The sequence below is a fragment of the Cupressus sempervirens genome, chromosome 3, assembly GCF_028749045.1.
Source record: "Cupressus sempervirens isolate cs-2001-9-10 chromosome 3, ASM2874904v1, whole genome shotgun sequence".
Classification (NCBI taxonomy): Eukaryota; Viridiplantae; Streptophyta; class Pinopsida; order Cupressales; family Cupressaceae; genus Cupressus; species Cupressus sempervirens.
In genome coordinates, this window is record NC_143120.1 from 606666008 (window position 1) to 606685215 (window position 19208).

The following is a 19208-nucleotide window of genomic DNA, read 5'->3' on the forward strand; positions in this document are numbered from 1 at the left end:
AAATGGTGATGATGGGGTCTTCTTCACATGCTCGCTCATCCTTTTGTTGAGGCTCTTCTCTAACTTGAGCTGATACAAACAAAGTAGAGATGAATTAATAATTATTATACATTGAAATCAAATATATGTACACACAAAATCAATTATTTTCTTACCACCATCATATAGTCACTCTACAAGTCCACCTCAAAGGCTCATGGATGATCAAGTGTGACAAGACCCTACAACAATTGAATCAATATAATCACTTATAAATAACATTAGAAAGTTTGATACTAACTATTATAAACAACAACTAAAACCAAGAAAATTCTTTCATACCTCAGTCAATGGCTATGAACTAGCCATAGCTGTAGCCACTCCACGATCGATGGATTGTCGAAGATGAGGAGTCGTCTTAGATGTTAAGAGCTGCATGTCATACAATACATGTTAAATGTAACATTAAAAATGAAACAAATATAATCAAATGAATTAAATTAACATGAAACAAATGTATCTCTATGAAGCTCGTATCATGTCTAGGCTTGAAGTTCATAGTGAATGTTGATAGTCCTATAGAGAACTAATGCACATGCATAAATTTTTTTGTCAATCCTTCATATGATTACTTAATAAATATATGTATTCATTTAAACTATTAAATCGATACATACCTCTGGACTCATCGACGGGATGAAAAATGGGGCCGGAGGATTGCTAAGAGGGTTGCCAACACTCTGATCTTGAATTTTGAACAATGTCAATACATGCTAATTAATTAGTCATTAACTATACATATGAAATGTGATCGAATTAGTTTATTATAATTATAATTTACCTATGTGTCGATGCCAAATGTCTCATTTAGGAACTGATCAGTCACTAGCCCATCATCTGCAACATCTTTAGCATGACTGCCAAATGTGCATAAGGATCTGCATGATGTGTACATATGACCACGACATGTAGAAGGCTCCTCCTCAACTAATGGACTCGTGCAATGAATGAGGGTTTGTGTCAAAGCATTGATAGTCCCTAAAGTATTGGCCTCTACATGTTCCTTCACAACTGAAAGAATAGTCACATGCTTACCCTGTGGCTTGACCACATGTGCCCTAACTACATTAGGGTCATGACATACCGCCAAACTCTCAAATAATGACCCCCACCTCTACTCTAAGAGTCTAATATATCAAAATAATTGGGGATCTCCCCAAGGACAAACTCACAATATAATTTCCTTAAGAAATGCATTGGGACCTCATGATTATTGCAAGGAGGGGCATCAAAAACCATCTACCATCTATCCCAAAAATTATTTCTAATACCATCGTGTATGCACCAATGGATGGGGAAATATTTAGTACCCTCTCTAATAGTATCTTGTTCACTAGGCTTTCTAAATAATGCACAAATCCTACCTTTTGATATATATATATATTTTAACATCTTGATATGATAATTTATTTGCATAATATCTTTTTTGTTCATCCCTCTTAACCTACCAAACATCTAATTGACCACTAATAGAAGCTATGTGGGTCTTAAAGAACTTGAGGGAGGATGCCAATTGAGCTCTCATTGGATTAGTTTGTCCACAAGCTTTCAACCTACCAATGAGTGCTTCTAATTCAGTTTTGCCTCTTTCTATTTCATTTAAAATGTTTTCTTGTGTGTCAAGAGGAGGTCTTGCAATTGGTTCAGGTTACGAAATTTGTTGTTCTTGTTGTCGAGGGTTTTGGTTTGGATCTTGTTGAGGGTTTTGGTATTGATCTTCTTGGGGATTTGCTAGTTCATTATTCACATTTTCTGATAAGAAATCAAATGAAATTTAAATAGATAGATAAATTTAAAGAAAAATTAAAAGAAAACCTCCAAAACAATATAAAAAACATATAAAACAATGCAAAAAGAAAGTTAGATAACATATCACATGCTTGTGATCTCGAACTGGCAAAAATCTTCTATTCTCTCAATCCACATAGGTGCTGTAAGGAGGGGAAGTAGCAAAATAGAGGAAAAATGAATGGGCTATGGGTATGCAACCCATTTATAATAATTTGGTTTGGCACAAGTTACCCAAGCCATAGCGCGTGTGTGCTCTAGTGCATACGTGCTATTGAAAATTAGATAAAATAAAAAAGGTGTCACCTTTTTGGCACCGCAACTTGGTGCACTTACCCATACATCAAATATAAAATATCATATATACATCAAATATATGTCGAATATGTCCACTAACATAAAATCCAAGATATATGTCCACTAATTCCTATACATGTGTGTCTATCCCTATATATTCTCCTTCCCATGAGAGGAAGGAAAAAAATCCCTTGAGGTCTTCAGTCATTGGATGGAGGGAGATGATGGGGATGATGGGGTCTTCCTCACATGCTCCCTCGTCCTCTTGTTTAGGCTCCTTTCTAGCTAGAGCTTATACAAACAAAGTAGATATGAATCAATGATTATTATACATTGAAATCAAATATATGTACACACAAGATTAATTATTTTCTTATCACCATCAAATAATCACTTTGTACATCCACCTCAAAGGCTCATAGATGATCAAGAGTAACAAGGCCCTACAATAATTCAATCAATATAATCACTTGATCATACTTATAAATACCATTTTAAATTTCAATACTAACTATTATAAATGAAAACTAAAACTATGAAAACTCTTTCATACCTCAATCAATGGATCTGAACTAGCCATCGTGACAACAACTCCACGATCGATGGACTGGTGAAGATGTGGAGGAGTCTCAGACATCAAAAATTGTAAATCATATAATACAATTTACATGTAACATGAAATATGAAACAAATATAATCAAATGAATTAAATTAACATGAAACAAATGTACTTCTACGAAGCTTGTATCATGCCTAGGCTCAGAGTCCCTTGTCAATGTTGATGGTCTAGTAGAGAACTGATTCACATGGATAAATTTTTGTTGTCAATCCTTCATATGATTACTTAATAAATATATGTATTAATTTAAATGATTAAATTGATACATAACTCTCGACTTGTCAAAGGGACGTAAAATGGGACCAGGGAATCTGTACTAGGGCCATCAACACTCTTACCCTAAATTTTGAACAATGCCAAGACATGCTAATTAATTAGTCATTCACTATACATATAAAATGTGATCAAATTAGTTTATTATAATTGTAATTTACCTATGTGTCAATGCCAAATGTGTCACTCAGGAACTCATTAACTAGTCCATCATCCATAGTGTCTCCAACATGACTGCCAAATGTGCATAAGGACCCACAAGATGTGCACATGTGACCATGATGCAAAGAAAGCTCTTCCTCAACTAATGGATTAGCACAATGAATGAGGGTCTGTATTAAAGCATTGATAGTCCATAGAAAATTGGTCTCTATAGGTTCCTTCAATACTAAAGGAATAATCAAATGATTACCTTGTGGTTTGACAAAGGTGCCCAATTTACATTAGGGTCATGAAGTGCCCCTGGCTTCTTAAATGATGACCCCCCACCTCTATCCTGAGAATCTAACATATCAAAACACTTGTGGACCTCCCCAAGGACAAATTCATAATACAATTTCTTTAAGAAATACATTGGAACCTCATGATTATTGCAAGGAAGGGAAGCAAAGACCATCCACCATCTATCATAAAAGTTATTTCTAATATCATCATGTATACACCAATGGATGGGGAACCTTTTATTTGTATGCATAACAGTGTCTTGTTCTTCAAATTTTTTAAACAATGCACATATGCTACCTTTTGCTATTTCCTTTTTTCTTACATCTTTATGGGATAATTTGTTTGCATAATATCTTCTTTGTTCTTCTCTCTTAACATGCCAAATATCCAACTGACCACTAACAAAAGCTACATGGCCAATAATAGACTCAAGAGAGGATGCCAATTGTGCTCTCATAGGATTAGTATTCCTACAAGCTTTCAACCTATTAATGATATCTTTTAATTCATTTTTCCCTCTTTCTATTTTATTCATTATATTGTCTTGAGTGCCAAGAGGAGGCCTTTGAATTGGTGGAGGTTGCAGAAGTTCATTTTGATCTTGTGGAGGGTTTTCATTTTGATTTTGTTGATTAGGTTGGGGCTTTGGTGGTTGATTATTCACATTTCCTAATAAGAAACCAATTGCATTTTAAATAAATAAACAAATTTGAAGCACATATTAAAAAAGTACAAAACAATGCAAAAAAAGAGTAGAAAGCATACTACATGATCCTGATTAGCTCTCTGATGATTAAGAGGCATTTTGAGGAGGATAGTGAGAAAATTCTTCAACTTTTACAAATTAGGTGCATGTTGTTGAGGGGAGAGAAGGCAACATAAAAAAAAAAAACATGAAATGAAATGGGTGGTGGGTTTTCAACCCATAGATAAAAACTCTTAAGTTTTTAAAGAGCACATGCGCTAGGGCTTAGTCTCATGGAGCCCAAGCCAAAGTGCATGTGCACTATAATGCATGCACGCTTTTAGAATTGTAAAAATCTAAGTTGTGTGTCATCTTTTTGGCACCACAACTAGGTGCATTTGCCTTAACATAGTGCTTACTTAATTTTGAAGTTAAGTCCTTTTTGTAAAGGTATAATTAACAATCTTGTATGCTTTTACAAGAGAAAGCCCCTCATGGTGCATATCATCAGAAGTGATCAAATTGTAGCACTTAAATGCACTTTGTTACTATAGTAGTTAAGATTTTGTGGGTTCTATCCTCATCACAATTTTACCTTCACCTTGGAGGGTTTCTGCATTACCAAATCTTGTGTCATGAGTTATTTACTTTTTAATGTGTTTTGTTTCATGATAGTAGATGTTACATCTACTATTGCATGTTATTTCATGATCAATTACATACAAGGTTAATGAGGAGCTGGTGAATTATGTTTAGTATAGTTTTTGTTTGAAGTGGAAAAAGTTTTGGAGATTCTTATTCACCCCCCGCTCAACATCTCACTTTCCCATTAGGATTCCAATAGTTCTATCATTTAATTCAAGTAAAATACTTTATAAATTGAGATAATATAATTAATTACACTTTTCCTAAACTATTCTTCCACTTGAGGATTTCCCTATTTGTACATTTTGTATTTTTCTTTTATCTATGAATGCGTGTCTATTCTATTTCACTTTGTAGCCTCATTATGATGAGTTCACATGCTTTCCTAAGGTTTAAATGACCATATTTCATGGTAATAAGTATTTTTTAGAAAGACGTGTGTGAATTTTGAACTACATATTCCTTCCATTATTTGACCTTTATATTCTTTCTTTAAGTCTCTAAAATATGTCCAATCCTATCCCTAACCACTCTTAATCAACACAATAGTCTATTCTCTAAAAATAAAATATTTCATGAAGTCTCAAACTCTATAACTTCGTTCTATACCATCTCTAGACAATCAAACACAAGTAGTACAATCTCAATTACATTATACAGACACTTGACTTATTTTTAGAAAATATTCACATGGTAAATCTTCTTTATATCCTTTCATGTGTATTATCACATGATTGCATTTTTTTTCCATGTTTAATTATATTCTTAATGGTTATAGATGTGACTAAATGAAATAGGTGTTATGTTTTGTAATGGTAGGATCATAGTCATTCAGAGGTTGAAGAAATATTTATATGAAATTCTTGAATCATTGGAGCCTTACTATTTTCCTTGAACATTTATCACTTTATTTAAGTATTAACTATTTTTCTCTAAACATTTTTAAAATAATTTTTAAGTTGAATTATAGTTAATCTCAATTTTAAAAGTGTGATCAATTCTATTGATTGTGAAGCACTAATTGGAATATTTATTTTTCTATAAAGTACTCATTGCATTTTTTATCTATTTTTTGTTTCCCCTCTTAAGCACTCATTTCATGTTTTATCTAATTTTAATTTTAATTGAAATGAGAGTTAAAGAATGGTCAATCAGATTCATAAGTTTTTAGTATATCCACATTCTCTAATTGAATGAAAATATTTTATTTTTATATTGATTGCTTATTTATATATATGTTTGTAATAGTTTTCTTACATGCCAAATTATCACTCGGAGAAATGCAATTATAATAGTTACATGCCCTTGCAAATTCTATTACATTTTATGTCTAATTTGATTAGATTATATTTTATAATATAAATTTTTTGAGTCATATAACCATTTAGTAATTTTAAGATCATAATAATATCTTATACTAAATTTATTATGACTTATCCTATAAAATTATGACCTTACTCTCAGATTTAGCGTCAAGATCAAATTTTTGAACTATAAACATTCACTAGATTCATCTCACTTATCATACATTTGGCCTCAAACTTATAAATTTAAATTTTTTTTTGGACTTATTCTAATTAAATATTATGAATTAACCAAACACATATTTTCACATACTTATGTATTTTATTATATTACTTCCAAATATTAGTTATTCAAATTAAAACTATGATGCATTCCCTAACCTACTTCTGCACAATCATTGAATAAAATTATTAGTGTCTACCGTAGGCAGGAGACTATAGTTTTTGGGTGTTAGTTTGCAATTAATCCATGTTTTAAGAGTAGCGCTTCCAATTTTATTCTATGGTTTTAGTTGTAGTTTTTATTGAACTTATTTTATTCCTTTTTTATGATTGGTGGTTTATATTTTTCTTAGTGGTCTTTTAATTTTTGTGTCCTAAAAATTTAGAGAAAATAAATTCTTGACATGACATTCTACTTTCTTTCAACATGCCTAGTTATTATTCTGACAGTTTGCATACATGCCTAGATTGCATGTCTAACACCATATATTTCAAGTACTGAGTATGTGGCAAGAGGTAGCAATGGTGGTACATTGCGACAAGAGGTGAGGAGACACATAGATGAATAGAAGTGACATTATCTAAGGGAATTAAGAATACTAAATTTGCTTTTCCAGTTTAAAGCTAAACTAGATTTTTCTTGCATTTTTCATGCACTCTGATTCGAGCTTTGCCCCAATTTCCATTTCTCATTTTCAAAACCTCTAGTTGCTGATCCTTATCATTATAGCCTCTTTTCCCCCACAAACTAGGGCATCTTAGTTTGAAGTCCATCTATTTCTGCAACTCCACCTACTGTAACATGGACACTAATGGCTTCAATTTTTGAATCATCATTTTATACAATATTGTGTTCATAATAAAACAATGGGGAAATTTTGTATTAGTATCCTAAACTAAAATGTGGGGAAACTCAAGTTTTATATGGAAAGCTACGAAAAAAGCAAGTTGTGTTGACCATGTGTTCAAAGCTTTTCTAAAGACAATATTTTTAGGGTTCTAGGTACATAAGTAAATGAATGAATGACCACTTTTCCATGAAATTTTGTGATTGTAGAATCTTATTTGCAAAATGCCATTTAGGGTTTCTTAATTGCATTTTAGGGTTGGTGGATTCAAATTTGTGTAATCCTTGACTAGTGTTTGAAAAAAAATTGAAACAAAGATATTGTTACAAATATTAACACTTGTTGGAGATGTAACATTGGAATCTTCTTACTCTCGTCATATTTGTTGATTGGCATCTTAAGCTAAAGCATAAATAGTTGGAGTCTTGAACTCTTTTGTTGTATGCTATTTTCAATGTTAATGATAATGATTCATATGGCCTTCATATGTTTACATTACTTTCACATTTGTTGGAGTAGCAACATTTTATGTAATGTTGCAATAAATATTATCTCATGACCTTACAAGCCAAACTAGAGAATTAGCCTTAACATTTGTTAATCAGTCATTAAATTCCATTAGTAACTACCAAATATTTTGCATAATTTGAGTAGGTTTTGATTTCTAACTAAAGGACCATCCATTTGATTCTGTATTTGTAGGATGTGGAGAAACTTGTATTCAGGGGACAAAATACCTATTTATTATTTCATAAAAAGATAAAGCAATGTTCTGGACTAGTTTTGATTCTAGGTTATGTCTCGATAGCAATATGGACATTTCCAATATATTAATCTCTAATTTTTAATTGTCCAAGTTAAGCATTTCTTTATTAGATACTATCTAGTATAATTCAGTACTAATGAAGAAATAATTGTGCAGACGGGATGATCAACATTCTGAGTGATCGATACATGGAAATGTACAGTCAATGCATAAAGTACGGACATCAAATAAAATTTTGCATATTATTTCATATCTTGAGTTGAATCTGTGAAGTCTACTTTTTAGTTTCATTTACCCAAAAAAGCTCAGACAATTAAACATTGTTGAATAGGCTAGAAATACAATTTCTGAACAATTAACTCATATTGGGGATTCACGGTTATAGTATTTGACCATAATAATGGGGTGACAATGTGAATCTACTTTCCTTGAATGTGCATGCTATCATGTAAGGACAACACAAAGTATGAGACTAGAGCTATAAACTCCACTAATTGTGGTGCAGAATGAAGAAAAGTTCTATTGAAAGAGAGAATGAGGGAGGGATTATGAATACCATGATTGTGAAGGGTATTGAGGGAGAATTCCAAGTATGGGCTGAAAGACTATAGATATTTTTGAGTACTAGTTGTAACACTCTCATCACAATTAGGTGTAGGTCCTATCCAAAAATACTATAGTTCTAAGGAAGTAGGCTATTGTGGAAATGTTAATCCTGTCCAATAGATTGAATGGTGTTTGAGAAAATTGATATAGTTATGATTAAAACTAGAAAAGTGTTGTTGTGTATAACAAACTTACAATTAGAAATATTGAGCCTATGTATATAAACAAATAATATTTTAAGAAATATATAACCTGGATTTTGTTGTGAAATCTTTTGATTTTTCAATTTATGTATCCCTAAAAGGTTTTGAAATCATTGGTTGCTAGTTTTTATGAATTTATCCACTAATGTTGAACTGCATAGACTGTAGTAGATTTAGGGCTTTTTCAAAATTTTGAAGGCATCTTTAATTTTTTTTTGACCTAGGTTCACAAGGGAGGGATAGTATTTTTTCTCTCTATTTCTTTATTAAAAACTAAAGCATGTTCTAATAAATCATTTTTTATTTGAAAATACATAGTAGTGTTAGAATTTATAGAGTCCAAAATTTCAAAATTGCAGGTTCATAAGAATATAAAAAATTTATATATCATATGAAAATTCAAATGATGAGATGTGAATTCATTCAAAAAGTAAATGCTTACTAAAATTAGAGGGGAAGAGTTGTGGGTGGAAGGTTTCTTAAACATACACGCTCTAATGGCGACCATCTCTGAAGGCAAGAGCACACAATGTAATTTCGACATGGGAAAAGCAGCATAAAATTGTGCTTGAAGAATTTAGTGACTGCACCTTGACTTGGTTTTTGTAATAGGAGATCATTCCAAATGAAAATTTCCTCACCTGCCATTTTTTCACGCCCTAAAGCAATATGAGGTAGTAAGAATGATGGAAGGATTTTTATGTTGAAGGTACTCCTATATTGAAGAAACCAACTCACTTTTGGAATCAATGGTCAATAACTCAGCAGAATGATGCAAGATGATTGTAGAAGTTTCAGAAGTTTCAGTCGTTGATATTTTTACACTATGTTTTTGTGGCATTCTGCTTTCTTAAAACTTGGAAAAATAAGTCAAATTTGACTATCTAATAGTTTTAGTCTAAGAATCAAGCATTGGTGTGTGATGTTTAGGCTGTCTAACGAATGTTACTTCAAGACGATTGAAATATTGACTTCTAATGTTCATTCATATTTTCTAACCTTTAACATTTTATGTTAACAGCTGGTATTTTTTAACCCTATTCATTATTATTATTAATGATTTTAGAGCTATTCATTTCTCGACATTTTTTCTTGTCTACCAATCACATCATAACTTCATAAAATCATTAGGGTTTATGATTCTGATTATGGTTAGGTTGAAGGTTCATATCATCATTGTAATTCAATTACAGTTAATAGTTGGGGTTAGGGTTACAATAAGAGCTTAGGATTTACATTATGGTTAGGGTTATAATTAGACTTACTGCTTTGGTTATGATCTTGGTTAGGAATAGGATTTGATGCTTGAGTCAAGGTTAGGGTTAATTTTAGGGTTATGAATAGGGTTTAGGATTACAATTATGATTAGGTTAAGGAGTTCCATCATGGTTGTTATTGTGGTTATGATTAGATTTGAGGTTAGTTTTATGATTAAATTGTAAGTTTTTTGGTAGGGTAAGGATTTAAATAATGGTTTAGATTTATGATGTTTAGGGTTACAATTGTGTTTATAGTTTGAGTCTAATCTTGTTAAGAATTAAGATTATGGTAATAATTATAATTTAATGTCTTTCATAAGGTTAAGGTTTATGGTAGTGCTATGGGTCTGTTTGGCTATGGGAATAGGAATACTTATTCTAGAATACTTGGTACTTATTCCTATTCTTGTTTGGTTCACCATGGGGAGTTCACGGACCCAAAAATTTATGTTTTCTAAAATAAATAAAATAGGAATAGGAATACGTATTCCAATTCCACCTATTTGGGTGGAATAGAAAATGCTTATGTTTGGGCCAAAATTGGAATATGTATTCATATTCCAATTCTGATTTGGTGCATCCAAGCAGAGAATTCAAAATTTTAAGAATTTACATATGCCTATTCCACTTGAATTCTCACTGCCAAATAGGGCCCTATTATGTATTGAGGCCTATCTTGCATAAATATCATTGACTAAATAGTTTATAGAATAACCTTATTAGTTGTACACACACATATATAACAAACTTTCTTACTAATCACCATTACTATTTCTTTGGCATACCCATTGCACCCTAAGGTTCGATTGCTAGTTTTATAGTTTATAGGATTGTTGTCTTGTTGGATAGAATGCTACAATATTTTTATGGTTGGAACTTTGCGAGTTGAGAAAAAAACTATTGTTATCTTCAAATATACAAGTGAAAGAATTGGATGATATTTTATTCGTTAGAGTTGACTTTCAGTATAACAAGGGTGATCAAATTCATAAATATTATTGATTATTGAAGAGGGAAAATATAACTAGCACTTGCACCTTTGAATGGTGCAAGGGTTAAGCCGATAGTTATTGTTGCACCCATTTTTTATGTTGATAGGTCATGTGCAATCTTCTTGATAGAGTCTTCTCTTATGCATTCCATTTTTATTTACATAGATTTTTCAAACCCCTTCCATGAGTAATATAAACCTTCAAGCATAAAAAATTGTATATCAAATATGACAAGGCAATCAATATGCTCAAACTTTCAATTAATGTGTAGACAATTAAATTCATGTATTTAATTTAAAATACCCTTTAATTACATCTATTTAATTGATCTCCTCCTTATTTTCCTATCAATAACTTTACTTCAGTATTATTATTCTAATTCGGCTGCTGTAATATGAGCCTACACTCAAATTTAAAGAGATCTTTAATCCAATATCATGCTATTAAAGTTGCAATGCAAGCAATGTGAAAGACTATTGTGTGTATTATTGTTAACTATACAATTGAAATATCTGCATGAGGGTGAATAGTCCTTTTTCTAGTTTTGAAACTATAATAATAGGTTTACTTTACCATCATTCAACATACTTGAATGTCTTGCACAATTGTAAGTTTTAAGATGGGAGAGTAATAATCAATTAAATTTTGGAGTCATTCAATCTCTTGATGGGATTAGCATTCATTGTTGAAAGACATTGACCTTGTATATACCAAAACCCCCATTAATTATTTCATTTGGAATTATAAAATGATAAGATTAAGGAAATACACATGTATATTTGATAAAGAGGTTTTGGAACTTCTGAGCAAATGAAATGGGCAAGATGTAAAGCAAAATTTTCTAACCTTTGCCAACATCCTCCTGACCTATGTTGGAAGTTTTGAAAATAGGATCTGGATATCCATCAAAACAAAGAATGAAATTTTTTGTGTTCTTCAATTTGAACAAACAATCTATTTCTAATATCTAATCTAGACAAAGAATGACACATACACACATCATAATTATTGTTATCACAAATGGGACAACCATGAAATGATAAATCTATTAGATTACTATTCTATTAGATTGGTTCACTATGACTTTAGAAACATGGCCTTTGTATTCAAGAGATACCCATGTCAATTTCAACAAATTGAAGAGTTAGGCTCTTCAGTGAATGTTACCTACAAGATGGTTTATGAACTATTGAGAAGAAATCAATGATATATATTTTTAAATCATTTTAGATTGCAAGAAAAAATATACACTGATTGAATACTATGTAAATTTAATAAAAATATATAGCTACTGAACAGTTCTTTATTTGAGCAATTAATTTGTGTTGATTTCTAATACTGTAAATGAATGGATAGATGTAGGGTACATTATTGACCAAGAAATCACCTACATTCTCATGCTTGTGGCACTGCTACCCTACTTCTTACATTGATGGTACACAAGCACATAGATATTGTTTGCCACATTTGTCTGGATCACAAGAATTGATTTTCTTTGGTCTATGTAAATTTTGAACTTTATTTATGTATGGGACTGGATCACCCCTACTCTAAACCTAGTGCCACATAGATTGATCTTCAATTCTTTTATTCATTGTACATGCATTTTCTCTATTGGACACATTTGTGTATATCACATGGTTGAGATGTCAACATAACAATTATCAAAATATTTTTCATGGGCTCCTGTTGATATTATATAATCACATAGTGATCACTATTAAATTTTTATAACAATATCTATTTAGGGTGGAGTCTACTTCAAGGTATTGGCTAAATACCAACTAAAATTTAACCCATATAAAGGTGTATGGAAATAGTTTTTCATTTAGAAATTTTTTCTCATTGGGGGGCTTGGAATCTAATTTTAAGTGGCTATGCTAAGTTTCTATGAAAAAAATCAATATTGAAAGAAAAGTAGAAATTATTTGGTGTATAGAAGTATTTGCATAAATAATAAAATATTTTAACAATTGATTATTCATGTCCACCTTAGTCATAATATAAAGAACAAAGAATTAACCATTTAACCAATTTTATATTATACCAAACTATTCCTTTGATTTTAGGCTATCTTCAACTAGTAAAGAAAATGAATTGATATGTATGAATTCTTGAATTTTCACCTCTTATATATCTTAAGCATTTGTATGGTGCAAAACAATGTAAAAAGAGAATGATATTATTTTTCAACAAGCACAAATTAGGTTTTGATTCCAAAGTGAAATGTCATCCTCCATCAAATCACCAAATAAATCGTCATTAGATTTAGAACTTTTAGATTTGACACTTTCCTTGTATCTTTAGATTTATAACTTTTGGATTTGACACTTTCCTTGTTGCTCCCTGAGTTACTTGATCAGTCTTGGATATCCCATTTAGAGGAACTTCTATCATCACATTTGACGTGACTTGTTCTGAATGGAAATTCTTCCTTGTCTCTAAAACAAGATTATGTAAGGCATCTATTCTGCTTTTTGATTTAATTTCTCAATAAGGAAAAATATGGAAAAATTCCTAAAAGGAGGTAAGATGTATTCAAAAGTGGTCCTTAGGTGTTTTAGGTTCATTTTATAAGGTTTGATAACAAACTAGTCAAGTTTGAAGATTTAGTTTGCAAAATTGTTAAAGTTGTCAAAAAGTTGCTCATTGACACTTTGCAATTTTTGCAAAATTGCAATCGCAACTTTTTGCACAATTTTCAAGGAAGAACAACATGGGTAGTTATGGTATGAAATAAAGGCCAAGATGGAAGAGGGAACCTATTTAAGCACTTTCCAGCTCATTGCCAAGGGTTGGACACACACTTGTACAGACATCACCTATATGTGGAGCATTTTTGTGATCAGAAATGTGTTTTGAAGGATTGAGTAAAGAAGCTGGATTGAATAGCCTACTATTTTGGATGGAATAGTGACTTGGGATTATGTGTTGATTCTATGCATACTTTTTTTGATCTCAAACATTCATTTTGTATGGTCTTGAAAATTACTTAGGTTTTACATTCTTGTTGTCCAATTTTGTGTATTAACAATAGTTATGGCTAAGGCTTGACTTGCCATGATTGAGAATCCATGGCCTTTGGGAATCAAGAAATGACCTATGTACACTATGTAAATACCAATTTTGGAGTTTTTAGCAGTCAAATAGCTAATTTTACAAGCGAGCCCTAGGCAAGTAGGAAAGGCTTGGCAAGGTGCAATGAAAGCTTGTAATGGATTTTTGGTGAAGACAAATGATTGAAACATGCCAATATTTCTTAGGAAATGAAAGAGTGGTGTACCAAGGGTCCATAAATTAGAGAAGGAGGTTGGATGTGGAGTTTGGAACCATTTGTGGAAGTTTTCTTTGTCATTGCCTTTCAAACCCTTAAAACAAGGATTTTCTGGAGTCACACTGTACAATCACCTTAGAGACCTAAGACATAGAAAGTATTCAATCTTAGGTCATTAGGAAGAAAACTCCTAAAGAAACCAAGTGAAATTGTTAAGATTTTTTGGGGGTTATAGCCAGTTCCTTGTTTTTAGGAGGGCTAATAGGGGCTCTTGCGGCTACAAAGGAAAATAGGGAAATTTGAAGTTGTGGGTATGGTAAACTTACCAAAATGATACATAATAATGTGAAATGTGGTAAAAATCATGGAAAGATGGTCTAAACTTGGTTTTGGTCCTTTAGGTACATTTGGTGGAGTTTTGACACACTAGGTCAAAAGGTGCATTTTCAGTAAACTGAAGGTAGGGGATAAAAACTTGAATTGTTAGGAGAGTTCTTGGTGAAAGGGGATTGGGAAGAGTTATCTATGTTGGGGTTTGAAATAACAACCCTAACTAGGTTAGGAGTAGCCTTGGCAGAGCAAGAAATCTCTAAAGTGAAGAGGCTCCCCATCAAAGTTGTATCAGAGCCATAAGATTGTGGCTTTTGGTCATATGTTGTATTCTACTGAGTCAAGTGGATCTTCAAGGATGGTTACCAATGTAAAGTTGGAAAAGGATATAGATGAGAAAAGGAAGGTCATGATGGAGATAACTAGGCTTCTTGATGAGGCCATAGAGGAGATGAAAGATAATTTAAAGAAGATGGAAAATACAACCCAAGCTAAGGAAGATGAAGATTTTACCAAGGGTAAAGAGAAGGTGAGCTTGGAGGATTAAATATCTGAACTAGATCCTCCATTGGGTGAACAAGAATCATTCCTCAAAGCCCTCAAGCCCTTTAGAGTATAGTTCCTAGAAAATGTCTCACTATTCCATGGCAAGATGGACATAGAGGTGGTCCTACAATGGATTAAAAGTATTGAAAATTACTTTGAGTGTGAATGGACAATAGAGGCCCAAAAGGTAAGATTTGAAAAATTTAGATTGAAAGGTCAAGCATTGACTTGGTGGAAGTTTATGCAAGAGGAAAGAGAGAGTGAAGGGAAGAAACCAATAGCCAATTGGAAGGATATGGTAGCAAAGATAAAGGAAACTTATTTTCTAGAAGACTATAAGATTCAGATTCACAAGCAAAGGAAAAATCTTAAGTAGAAGGATTGTGATGTGGCTACCTACATTGAAGAGTTTCAGAAATTGTCTCTAAGGTCAAGTGTACAAGAGGCATAGAGAATCAAGGTGGAAAGGTAATTGAATGGCCTTAAGTGGTCTATTTAGGATGAGTTGAGCTTGTTTATTCTCACCATATTGAAGAGTTATTTTCAGATGGCTAGGAAAGTAGAAGATAATCTTAGGAAGAAAGGGGACTCAAGTTCCAAAAATAGAGGCAGAGGTAAAGACTTTAGAGGTAGCTCAAGAGGAGGTTCTAGTGAAAGGACTAATGAGTAGAGAGGCCATGTGGATCCCAAATGGAATGATCAAGCTAGTGAGACCAGTCAAAGGGAAGGCTCTAGAAGAGGAAGAGGATCCAATAATGGTGGTAGAGGCAGATATGGGAACAATAGTAGAGGGTCACACTTTAGCAATATGAAGTGTTACAACTATGGAAAGTTGTGGCATCCTACAGGTACAAATGTCCAGAGAAGGTATCATCATCTTATGGGGAGAAGAAGATCACATATGTCCAAGAGGAAGACAATCCCAAAGCAGGTGAAGTGGGCCTTGACATAGAGAAGGGTGAAAACCTCATGTTGAGGAGAGTCTTGGTTAAGGAGCCAGTAAAAGAGGGACCCAAGCAGAGAAGATTACTATTCAAAACTACTTGCAAGATACTAGGTAAGGTATGTAAGGTGATCATAGACCCAAGGTCTACTGAAAATGTATTGTTGGAGGAATCCATACAAAAGATCAGTTTAAAAAAGATTCCTCATGTGTCTCCTTATAGGGTGACTTGGTGGAACAAGGGGCAAAATATATTAGTGAATGAACAAGTATGGGTAGACATCACTATTGACAAGTATCAATACAACATATTATGTGATGTGCTTCCCATGGATGCTTGCCATCTGCTATTAGGAAGGCCTTGACAATATGATAGGGAGGTAGCACGTCATGGAAAGGAAAACAAGTATTCTTTCAAGAAATATGGAGTCACCTATAAGATACAATCCATAGTGGAAGAAGATAATGTGGAGAAGGCTACTGCTAAGACATTGCCGATGAGTGGGAAACAATTCCTCAAGGAATTGTAGGAAGGTGAAGGAGTAGGGTATGCCATCATGGTGAAGCCCAAGGAGGAGAAGCCATCTTCACAAGCACCTATACCTATAGAGGTAAAAAACCTATTGGATCAATTTTAAGATATAATTTGTGATGGAGCACCACCAATATTACCTCCAAAGAGAGCCATAAGTCATCAAATTAACTTCATACTAGGAGTATCACTACCAAAAAAAGCTACATACAAGATGAATCCATAGTAGTACAAAGAAATTGTAAGACAAGTCCAAGAGTTGCTTGATTAGGGGCTGATTAGGAAGAGCATCAGTCCATGTGCAGTACTAGTTGTCATAGCACCTAAAAAATGAGGTAAGTGGAGAATGTGTACTTATTCTAAAGCAATCTATAGAATCAAAATTAGATATAGATTTCCTATTTCTAGGATAGCGGATCTAATGGATTATCCAGGTGGGGCTAGGTACTTTTCTAAAATTGTTCTCAAGACTAGTTATTATCATATTAGGGTGAAAGAGGGTGATGAATGGAAGCTTGCATTTAAGACTACTGAGGGTCTCTATGAGTGGTTGGTAATGCCATTTGGCCTTACCAATGCACCAAGTACATTCATAAGAGTAATGAATGAGGTCTTGAAAGACTATATATGACTGTTTTTTGTTGTATATTTGGATGACATCCTCATCTTTAGCAAGACAAAGGAGGAGCACATAAAGAACCTATAGATGGTGTTGAGAAGCTTCAAGAGGAAATGTTGATAGTGAACCTTGAGAAGAGTGAGTTCATGAAGGAGGAGCTAGTATATTTGGGTTTTTTAGTATCCCAAGGGATTCTAAAAATGGACAAGGACAATATGGAGGAAATCCTAAGTTGGCATACTCCTAGATTTACTACTAAGATCAAAAGTTTCCATGGCCTAGCATAGTTCTATAGGAATTTTGTGAGAAGGTTAAGTAAGATTTGTGCACCTATGAATGAAATTATTAACGGAGGCATAAAGACCAAGTTCACATGGACCACGGCAGAAAATGAAAGTTTTGAGAGATTGGAGAAAGAAGTGACAACTCAACCAATCTTGGTTTTACCTAGTTTTGAGAAGCCATTTATGGTGGAATGTGATGCTAGTAAGATAGTTGGGGTAATTTTAAGCCAAGAGGATAGGACAGTAGCATTTTTTAGTGAGAGGCTTAATGAAGCTAAGACAAAGTATTCAACATATGATCTAGAGCTCTATGCACTTGTCCAAGCCCTCAAGAAGTGGAGGCATTACCTATTGCCTAAGGAGTTTGTTGTTTTCATAGACAACCAAGCCTTAAGCTTTATCAACTCATAGGATAAAATAAGTTTGAGGCACATCAAATGGATGGAGTTCTTATTGTCCTACACTTTCATCATAAAGCACAAGAAGGACAAAAACAAGAAGGTGATAGATGCTTTGAGCAAGAGGTTGTTGACAATACAAGAGGTCAAGTTGAAAAGCATAGGATTGGATGGATTTAAAGACTTATATAAGGAGGAAACTAATTTTTCAAAGGCCTACAAGGTATGTAGTAATTTTGAAGATCATTTCCATAGTGACTTTTCTGAATATACCTTGCAAAAGGGGTTATTGTTCAAAAATCAATAGTTGTGCATCCCAAGGGGATATATAAGGGAAAATATCATACAAGAGAAGCACAATGGGAGCATGAGTGGGAACTTTTCCCTTAACAAGACATTAGACCTTGTGGAAAGGTTCTACTACTAGCCCAAGATGAAAAGGGATGTAAGGAGGTATGTGGAGAAGTATGGAATAAGTCAAAAGGAAAAGGGAACCTTTTCAAATGCCAGACTCTACCAACCTCTCCCCATTCCTAATAGGCCTTGGGAATGCATCCGCATGGATTTCATAGCAAGATTGCCAAGGACTAGGATGGGGTTAGATAGTGGGTTTGTGGTGGTAGATAGGTTCAACAAGATGAGCCATTTCCTTCCATGCAAGACAACACACGGTGCAAGAAATATAGCCAATCTCTTTGTTAAGGAGGTTGTTAGAATACATGGTTTACCAAGGAGCATAATTGCTGACAGAGATGCCAAATTTATGGGGCAATTTTGAAAAATTGTATGGAATAGGATGGGATAAAACCTAGCTCATAGTTCTTCCTACCATCCCTAAACAGATGGGTAGATAGAGGTCATCAATAGGGTCCTTGGAAACCTCTTAACCTGTGTCTTACCAAGGAGTATGGGAAAAGTTGGAAACATGTCATCCCTCAAGCAGAATTTGCCTACAATGATAGTAAGAAAATAAAAAAAAGGTTAATCTCTTTCCAAGTAGTGTATGGAACTCATCCAAGGGGTATAATGGAGTTAAGGGACCTACTAGCACATGACAACATCAATGGGAATGTTGATGACTTTGTTTAGCCCATGAAAGAAGAGCATGATCACGTTAAGCAAACCTTGATGGAGGAAAATAAGAAGTAGAAGGTTTAGAAGGATGAGGGGAGAAGGGATCTAAAATTTTGAGTGAGATACTTGGTGATGGTTTATTTGAATAAAGCCAGGTTATCAAAAAGTTACTTATTGACAGCTTTGAAATTTTTGCAAAATTGTAATAGCAACTTTTT